The 9578-nt window shown below is 47.3% G+C and overlaps 1 pseudogene; it reads left to right on the forward strand.

Moving 5' to 3' along the window:
- Positions 1-5559: 5559 nt before the first annotated feature.
- Positions 5560-8493, forward strand: LOC123158472 (uncharacterized; annotated as a pseudogene).
- The last annotated feature ends 1085 nt before the right edge of the window (positions 8494-9578 follow it).

A 9578-nucleotide genomic window follows, 5' to 3' on the forward strand; every position in this document is an offset into this window, starting at 1 on the left:
GATCGTTGGGCCATGCGGGTTCCCCGTAATAATTATGTCCCATCCCTTTAGCTAATTTAGCTCTTAATACAGGATCATTTAAGTCTGGTTTCTTTGTTATTGGGATAGGTGAACTCTTTAGGATCCATCCCCCAAAGGAACCGGACATGAGAATTTATCATCATCCGGCTCGAGCAAGAGTGAAAGAAATAAGACCGCGGAAGATCCTTAATAGAATTAAGGTTATAATGACTCAATGACTCTAGGCAAGAAAAGCTTTATCAGATTCTCTTTTCCGAAGTTGCACCTACAACTACTCATTGAAAATAATCCTATTCTTATGGGTAAATGCTCAATATCCAAGTGGGCTTACAAATTTGATCATGATCAATTGCTTTGTGGATTGTCTCATGTCTCTTGATTAGTTGGTATTTATCCCCTCAATATCGCAAGTTTCTTACCTCCAAACAAAATATTTACTTGTTACTAATAAAAAATCAAAAAGTTTAGCCTACATTCTTCCTTAGATCCCTTCTTTTACTCCGATAGTATTGCGGATCACAATCGATGCAAAGAAAATGAATGCATTTCCATACTATAATAAAAAGGTAAGTGTAATAAATAGAGAACTGGATCATGTCACATGACTTATTCCATTTCTACTCTATGGGATCTTACGGAGCCTGTTCATGGATGACATGGTTGCGGTATGATCATAGAAGATATTCTCCTCAAGTGAACCAGCCTATCCTTCCTAGGTAGGGGACTTACATGTTGATTGGATGCGGAGACACCTTTGGTTGTGAATTCTAATGTGGCAGATCCAATTCTTTATCTGCATGGCCAAATCAATAATTCAAGTCACACACTCCCATAATCCGCCTTTTTTCTTTCGTAAAATTAACTTCAACTATTTGTATTGTATAAAAATACTTTGGAGTTGAAGAGAAGTATCCAAATGACATGTGTTATTTTACAATAACCCATGCTTGTAGCAATGAAATACCACAACCTACCCGATATGATATATGATAATTATAATTCTCTATGATATGCCTTCCCTATAAAGGACCCGAAATACCTTGCTTACGTATCATTGGAAAGTGCATTAACATAAATACGGCAGTAAGCAGAGGCAGTACAAAGGTATGTAAACTATAAAAACGAGTCAAAGTGGATTGGCCCACACTAGCACTTCCGCGTAATAACTCCACTAAAGGCGATCCTATTACCGGAATGGCGTCAGGTACACCTGTCACAATTTTGACTGCCCAATAGCCAATTTGATCCCAAGGCAAAGAATAACCAGTTACACCAAATGATGCAGTCAAAACAGCCAAAACCACACCTGTGACCCAAGTTAATTCACGGGGTTTTTTTAAATCCCCCTGTGAGATACACACGAAATACATGCAGGATCATCATTAAAACCATCATACTTGCTGACCATCGATGAACGGATCGGATTAACCAACCAAAGTTGGCCTCGGTCATTATGTATTGAACCGAGGAAAAAGCCTCTGTAACGGTTGGTCGGTAGTAAAAAGTCATAGCAAAACCGGTAGCGACTTGTACTAGAAAACAAGTAAGTGTAATTCCCCCTAAACAATAAAATATGTTGACATGGGGAGGAACATATTTACTAGTTATATCATCTGCAATTGCCTGAATCTCAAGACGTTCCTCAAACCAATCATATACTTTATTGAGATAGGTAACTAACCCGAGTCCCCCTCTAAGAGCCGTATATGAAAATTTCATCTCGTACGGCTCAAGCAGAAACACAAAAATTTTCAACGAATATTAGAAAAAAGGTTCAAAACTTCATCAGCCACTGAATTGGGTCGATTTGCCTTGAAGATATCAAATAAGAAAAATCCGGAATATCTTCTTTGTGATGATAATGCCAAAAAATCTCAAGTTGGCGCGTCTTTCTTTCTTCCCTTCCCTTATGTTGGTCATTAGAGGCTTCTTGACTTTTCTCTTCCCTATAAAGGATTTGTTTTTTTATGCGTAATATAGAAATTATCTTGTTGAGATCCTATGAATCAGTTCAATTAAAACCTTAGATTCATACTAGAGCCACGATGATTTAGTCTCAAGCTAAACAAAAGGCAAGGGTTCTTCGAATAAGAACCGCTTGATAATCATTTATTGAATCAGTGTAATGACTCGACAAAATCGAGAGAAAAAAAATTGTCTTTTGGGCAAACAAAATTGGAAGGAAGAAAATTTCTTTATATATATATATATATATATATATATATATATATATATTGGTGTTTCTTTTTCATGGTTTTGTTATTTCTCACAACATAATCCTTCTTGCAATTTCCGCAGCAACGCGCGAGGTATCATCTAGTTTTTCAGATGGCTGGGTCGAAGAAGAGTGTTCAGCCGCTTCCTCTTCTTGGGCCTGGCCTGGAGGTCTTCGTCGGCGGGCTGGTCTGACTCTGGGCCCGTGACACTGCCCTCTGCGAAGACCGCGACGCCGCCTCCCCCGGGAGCTCCTAGTCGCCGCTCTTTGCGTCAAATTGGCCGCATACACAGGAGGCAGCCCGACTGGGCCGGCACATCAAGCAGTACCGCAGGTCGAAAAACATGGCAAAAAAAAAAAAGGCAGCGCGATTGTGGGTTTCAAACAGCCAACCAACTGCTTACAATCGCTTGCACATAGCCAGTCCACTACACTAATTTTGTTGAAGCTAAATCAGCGCATAACTTTAAGAACTAAATCCAACCGGCCTACTGTAGCGAATAGGAATATTGTAGCGAACCAGAAATAGTTATTGTAGTGAACATCTACATCTACATTATCTACATTACTATTAAAAGAGCAAACATAAATTCCCCAACCTCCACACAACAAACTGTACACGGGATAACCAGAATCCTCCGATCAAATCAACTTAAACACATCCTACTGTCCATATTGCGCCGATAGTCTGCCATCCAAATCAACGTCCGAGATCAAATGTTCTGCCGAGCAGGGCGTCATCGTCTGCCAATTTTCCTACTCCACGTCCACGATCCCTGCCCGCTACTTCGTGATTTTCGTTAGGCCCTAGATCGGAAAGAACGGATCCCCCAGCAACCTATAGCGGCGGCGGAAGAAGGCATGGGTACCAAAGGGGCGACAACGATGGTGTTCGTCGTCGAGGAAGGGCCTACCAAGGCGGCGGCGGTGATGGTGGAGGCCGCGGCCGTGGCTACAAAGGGGTTGGTCATGGCGGACGCGTCTGAGGCTATCATCAGGGCAACAACGACTACGGCGGCGGCCGTGGCGGCAACAACTATGGCGGCCTTGTTGCGCGCAGTAACTACGGCGGCCGCGGCAGCAGAGGAGGAGGAGCCACCCCCGACATGCACCAAGCCGCGGGGTCTCCCCTCTCCGAGCGCTACCACATAGAGGCGGCCAGCTCCGGGATCCAGGCGATGGACGCGGCTTGGTGCCGCTGTAGATCCAACCGACCGGCGATGGAGCAGCTGTTGGCGTTCCTCCGCCTCGCACCTCCTCCAGCATATAGCGGCGGCGGAAGAAGGCATGGGTACCAAAGGGGCGACAACGATGGTGTTCGTCGTCGAGGAAGGGCCTACCAAGGCGGCGGCGGTGATGGTGGAGGCCGCGGCCGTGGCTACAAAGGGGTTGGTCATGGCGGACGCGTCCGAGGCTATCATCAGGGCAACAACGACTACGGCGGCGGCCGTGGCGGCAACAACTATGGCGGCCTTGTTGCGCGCAGTAACTACGGCGGCCGCGGCAGCAGAGGAGGAGGAGCCACCCCCGACATGCACCAAGCCGCGGGGTCTCCCTTCTCCGAGCGCTAGGCGGCCCAGCTCCGGGAGAAGTTCCAGGCGATGGACGCGGCTTGGTGCCGCTGTAGATCCAACCGACCGGCGATGGAGCAGCTGTTGGCGTTCCTCCGCCTCGCACCTCCTCCAGCATCCTCCCCCCCACAGTAACTACGGCGGCCGCGGCAGCAGAGGAGGAGGAGCCACCCCCGACATGCACCAAGCCGCGGGGTCTCCCCTCTCCGAGCGCTACCACATAGAGGCGGCCAGCTCCGGGATCCAGGCGATGGACGCGGCTTGGTGCCGCTGTAGATCCAACCGACCGGCGATGGAGCAGCTGTTGGCGTTCCTCCGCCTCGCACCTCCTCCAGCATATAGCGGCGGCGGAAGAAGGCATGGGTACCAAAGGGGCGACAACGATGGTGTTCGTCGTCGAGGAAGGGCCTACCAAGGCGGCGGCGGTGATGGTGGAGGCCGCGGCCGTGGCTACAAAGGGGTTGGTCATGGCGGACGCGTCCGAGGCTATCATCAGGGCAACAACGACTACGGCGGCGGCCGTGGCGGCAACAACTATGGCGGCCTTGTTGCGCGCAGTAACTACGGCGGCCGCGGCAGCAGAGGAGGAGGAGCCACCCCCGACATGCACCAAGCCGCGGGGTCTCCCTTCTCCGAGCGCTAGGCGGCCCAGCTCCGGGAGAAGTTCCAGGCGATGGACGCGGCTTGGTGCCGCTGTAGATCCAACCGACCGGCGATGGAGCAGCTGTTGGCGTTCCTCCGCCTCGCACCTCCTCCAGCATCCTCCCCCCCCACAGTAACTACGGCGGCCGCGGCAGCAGAGGAGGAGGAGCCACCCCCGACATGCACCAAGCCGCGGGGTCTCCCCTCTCCGAGCGCTACCACATAGAGGCGGCCAGCTCCGGGATCCAGCGATGGACGCGGCTTGGTGCCGCTGTAGATCCAACCGACCGGCGATGGAGCAGCTGTTGGCGTTCCTCCGCCTCGCACCTCCTCCAGCATATAGCGGCGGCGGAAGAAGGCATGGGTACCAAAGGGGCGACAACGATGGTGTTCGTCGTCGAGGAAGGGCCTACCAAGGCGGCGGCGGTGATGGTGGAGGCCGCGGCCGTGGCTACAAAGGGGTTGGTCATGGCGGACGCGTCCGAGGCTATCATCAGGGCAACAACGACTACGGCGGCGGCCGTGGCGGCAACAACTATGGCGGCCTTGTTGCGCGCAGTAACTACGGCGGCCGCGGCAGCAGAGGAGGAGGAGCCACCCCCGACATGCACCAAGCCGCGGGGTCTCCCTTCTCCGAGCGCTAGGCGGCCCAGCTCCGGGAGAAGTTCCAGGCGATGGACGCGGCTTGGTGCCGCTGTAGATCCAACCGACCGGCAATGGAGCAGCTGTTGGCATTCCTCCGCCTCGCACCTCCTCCAGCATCCCCCCCCCCCCCCCCCCCCCCCCCCCCCCCCACAGTAACTACGGCGGCCGCGGCAGCAGAGGAGGAGGAGCCACCCCCGACATGCACCAAGCCGCGGGGTCTCCCCTCTCCGAGCGCTACCACAGAGGCGGCCAGCTCCGGGATCCAGGCGATGGACGCGGCTTGGTGCCGCTGTAGATCCAACCGACCGGCGATGGAGCAGCTGTTGGCGTTCCTCCGCCTCGCACTCCTCCAGAGGGCTGGCAGCCTCCTCTCAACGCGTCTCCGCTTCCCCTGCGACGTCGCTGGCTTCACGATCTCCACCATGATGGGCGTCACAAGCCCAAGGGAGGGCGTCGCCTGAGGCCATGGTGATGCTGCTCCCCTTCCTACCGTCGTTGCCGCGTTCCACCACTTGCGGCAGCAAGCCATGGCACAGGCAGAGAAGCCGCCTGCCGAGGAGGATGCTCCAGCTGCAGCATCGGATAAGTGACCCCTCGGACATAAGACAAGGTTCTTCTTCTTCAGTTACACGCCTGCAGCTTAAATTTGTTTCCTTTCTATTTGTGCAGATGCAGATTTTAAATACAGTGTAGTACAGAACACCCAAAAATCATCACAGGGATTCATGAACTCACTTTCGAATGGAAGAAATGTGTTGTTCAATTGGCATTAACCCGGTCGATCTCTTGCGTGATAAATCTCCAGTCGTCTGAATCTGGTTCCTATGTGGATTATTCCGATGTTTACGGCATCGGATTTGGTGCAGGGGAAGGGGAGACCGAGGAGGAAATGGCGACCAAGAGAAGTGTGGGCACCCTGGGCCACAAGGACCTCAGGGGCAAAAGGTGTTCCTTCGTGCCGATCTGAACATTCTGCTGGACGACGGCCGGAACATCACCGAGGACAACCGCATCCGTGCCTCCGTGCCGTCCGTGCCGTCCCTCAAGTTCCTCATGGGGAAGGGCGCCAAGGTCATCCTAGCCAACCATCTGGTGAGCACATGCTTCTCGATCTGTGCCTGTGGCGTTTTATTGACGAATTTGTGCCACATGAGTGTCATTCTTCTGTTCATCCACGAATCTCTTGGGAGTGAAGGGAAGAAGAAGAAAATTCTTTCAGCTAATAGCTGTATGTGCTGCAGCCTGTTAGCATTGTGCTTAAAAATCATACTAACAGAAATAGTGAGAATTAACTTAGAATTTCGTTTTCTTACATTGTTTGTTACCTTTCTACTCGGAAACATACAGAACAGAGTCCTCTGTCCAGTTCATGTGAATTGCTTTTGTATATTCGATTAGTCATTACAGTAATTTGTAAAATAATTTGTTCAAGTGGCTCCTGCAGCTTGCCACTCCTCACTTGCCGGCCCGTTCGCCACTAGCCGTCGGCCCTGCCCGCCCGCCTCTTCTGTGGTGCACGGTGCCCGACCCGGCTCTGTATGTCCGCCTCCCTCGTGCTGCTCGTCAGTCGCCCCCATCATTCAGCCTCTCGTGTGGCGCATGGCTGTACCTGCTTGATGTCGGGAGCAACACCACAGGATGGTCGTGCCGCGCATTCATCGCAGACCTCACCGGTAAAGTCCTTGGTTGCTGTTCTGACAAAGGCAATTTCTAATCATGCGCATTTTTATTTGATACGCCGTGTGCTGAAAACTGACTTCTAAGTGCTACGACTGGAATTCCCGGAATTCCTGTTAATTTCATATGTTGCAATTCTGAAACTGGATTTTGCGTATGTAGTTATTCTAATGTCCCTTGGATCAACTCTGTGCATTTTCTTCGCATGTTGAACTGACGTGTGATGCTGGGTCTTGTGTACTTTCAATAGCCTTGCAATTTTCGTTAGGATTTGGTGCGTGTCCATTTTCACATAATTCCTAACAATCCAGTTCATCTTTTCGTTGCGGAAGACTAACCAACCAGGCGTAGATCGAGTTCATTCTACTGAGCGTCCCAGGCTGTGTATGCAAGCCTCCTCTGCATTTGCAGGCCGTCGAGTCTCTGTGAACTTCCTTCGCATAGATGTTGATCACAGTTTAACTTCAAAATGGAAAGAGAATCCAATCCATACCACGCTACAGTAATTTTTGGTGTCAACTAATTCAAGAGTACTTGAAATCCGATGGGGGATACAAATGGTGCGTCATTTTGGACTAATCTTATTATCTGAGACCAAATTTAAATGCCCTAGAGGCCTTAACACTAGGATGACTTAATCCTTTCAGCATCTAATAGTTATTAAAAAAAAAAAGAGAAAACTCCAGTTATGGTGAAGAATGGATGAGTCTGTTAGAAACTCCATCTTTTTCTTGTTTCGGTATTGTCTGCAGCTTTGTTTCATGAAGATTCTATTCTGTATTTTTATGTCACATTTGAAGGTGTTGGCAAGTAGGCGGCTCTACATCTTGCCAATTCAATTTCTAATAGGCATGAGCCCCCTGTGTTCTGGACAAGTAAGGACACATGCATAATTACCTGATCATGTAGCAATTCTGAGTAAGATGCATGCATTTAGATTGGATGTTGAAGCGAGCCCGCCATTTTATTACTCTGAAAGAACGATATAGTGTTATTTGGCTATTGCTTTCAGTATTAGAGAATCATAGAAACTGAACTGCAGGACTTATACCATCACGTCATACTGTTTATTTTGAGCAAGCTTTCTATGTTATTTTCCTGGACAGTTTTTAGTGTAATGTCTGTAAATAAGTGCAAACTTGGGTATATATTTTATTTTCTCATGTTGTATTCATTTTATTTGTTCTGCTACTTTAGCAATCAAATAGAATCACGCACAAGGCTCCAGTTAGTCCTGCGCAAAACTGATTTTGAAGTGTGGATTATGGACTCCTTATTTATTCTGTTTCAGACTTAGGATCGTAGGGAAAAGTGTGGACTATGGTGGCCATGGCACGTCTTCACCAACGAGTCATGGCGTCGGCAACAATATTCAAGATTTCGTGTTTCCTTCATTTTCAAGCATCTCTCTTTCAAGCGATATATGCAGGTTCATCATTCATGCGAGGGATATAAAAGATGAAACAAAAGTAAAAGGTGTTTATGCCTACAAAGGCATTCTACTACTTGCAGTTTCTGTAGTTCAATCAAACAGTACAATTTTCAAATTATATTTGTTATGGTTAGATATAAATTTTAAAAGTTTCGAGGTTCCATGAGATGAGATGATGGCTCATACGTGTCATTTTGACAAAAGTCCTACTACGGTCAGATCTTGTAGTTCAATTACATAATGCAATTTTCAAATGATATGTGATATGGTGATATGCTTTTATTTTTTTATTTCCTATGTTCTCACTAGCATTTGTGCACGAATTGGCTACATGTATGCAAAGCTAACGAAATGAGAATGAGAGTAATTACATGTCTGCAAAGCTAATCAAATATGAATGAGATGAATTTCCTGACCGCAGTTTGTGCCGGAGCTTACTATGAAAGAAACGCTCTATCCCAAAATCACCACTCTCCTGTTATTTTTGTTTTCAACGGTTTACCGACTTCATTCTTCACTAGAAGCTGCAGAAAATCTCTATGAATAAGCAACAACTAGCAGTAAAAATGTTTGGTTCTAGGCCGCCTTGCTCCACGTAAGTCGACAAGTCTTTTGGAGTATCAGCCTGATAACAAATCCCCCCCTCTCTTTAGGGAGGTAGTATAATTCTTGACAACTTGATTAGCGGTACTACATGCCAGAACCCTAAAAAAAAATCCTCTCTGTACTTAACTTTTTTTTGCGGGCACTCTCTGTACTTAACTTGCTCTTTGCAGAATCATACTATGTATACACGAGATTTTTCTTCTTCTCATGGTTATACATGCATTGCACGTGCACGCTTACTAGTTTTATAAAAGTGTCTATTTTGAAAAAGTCGAACGATCTTTGGATTTCTGAACAAATTTTCGTTGATAGGAACATTTTTTGAATATGTGAACAAAAAACTTGAAAACAGCAGAATTGTTTTTGAAAAAATATGAACCATTTTTTGAATTTGTGAACAAATTATGAAATTCAGAACATATTTGAAACTGTGAACATCTTCTGAACTTGTGAACAATATTTGAAAATGGATCATTTCATGATATTCCGAACAAAATTTTGAAACCGAACATTTTTTCAATTGGTGAATAAAAATAAAAAAATGGAATATTTCATGAATTTGCGCACAAAAATTTGAAAGTGCGAACATTTTTCGAAATACCAGAACACTTTATGAAACACAAGCATTTTTTGAATTTCTCTCCAAATTTTGAAACCGTAAACATCTTTTGTACTCCTGAACGTTTTCTAAACATTGAACATTCTTCAATTTGTGAACAAAAATTTAAAAGAAGAACATTTTTTGGAATTCCTGAACATTTGTTTTTTG

This window comes from Triticum aestivum, chromosome 1D (assembly GCF_018294505.1).
Source record: "Triticum aestivum cultivar Chinese Spring chromosome 1D, IWGSC CS RefSeq v2.1, whole genome shotgun sequence".
NCBI classification, from domain to species: domain Eukaryota; kingdom Viridiplantae; phylum Streptophyta; class Magnoliopsida; order Poales; family Poaceae; genus Triticum; species Triticum aestivum.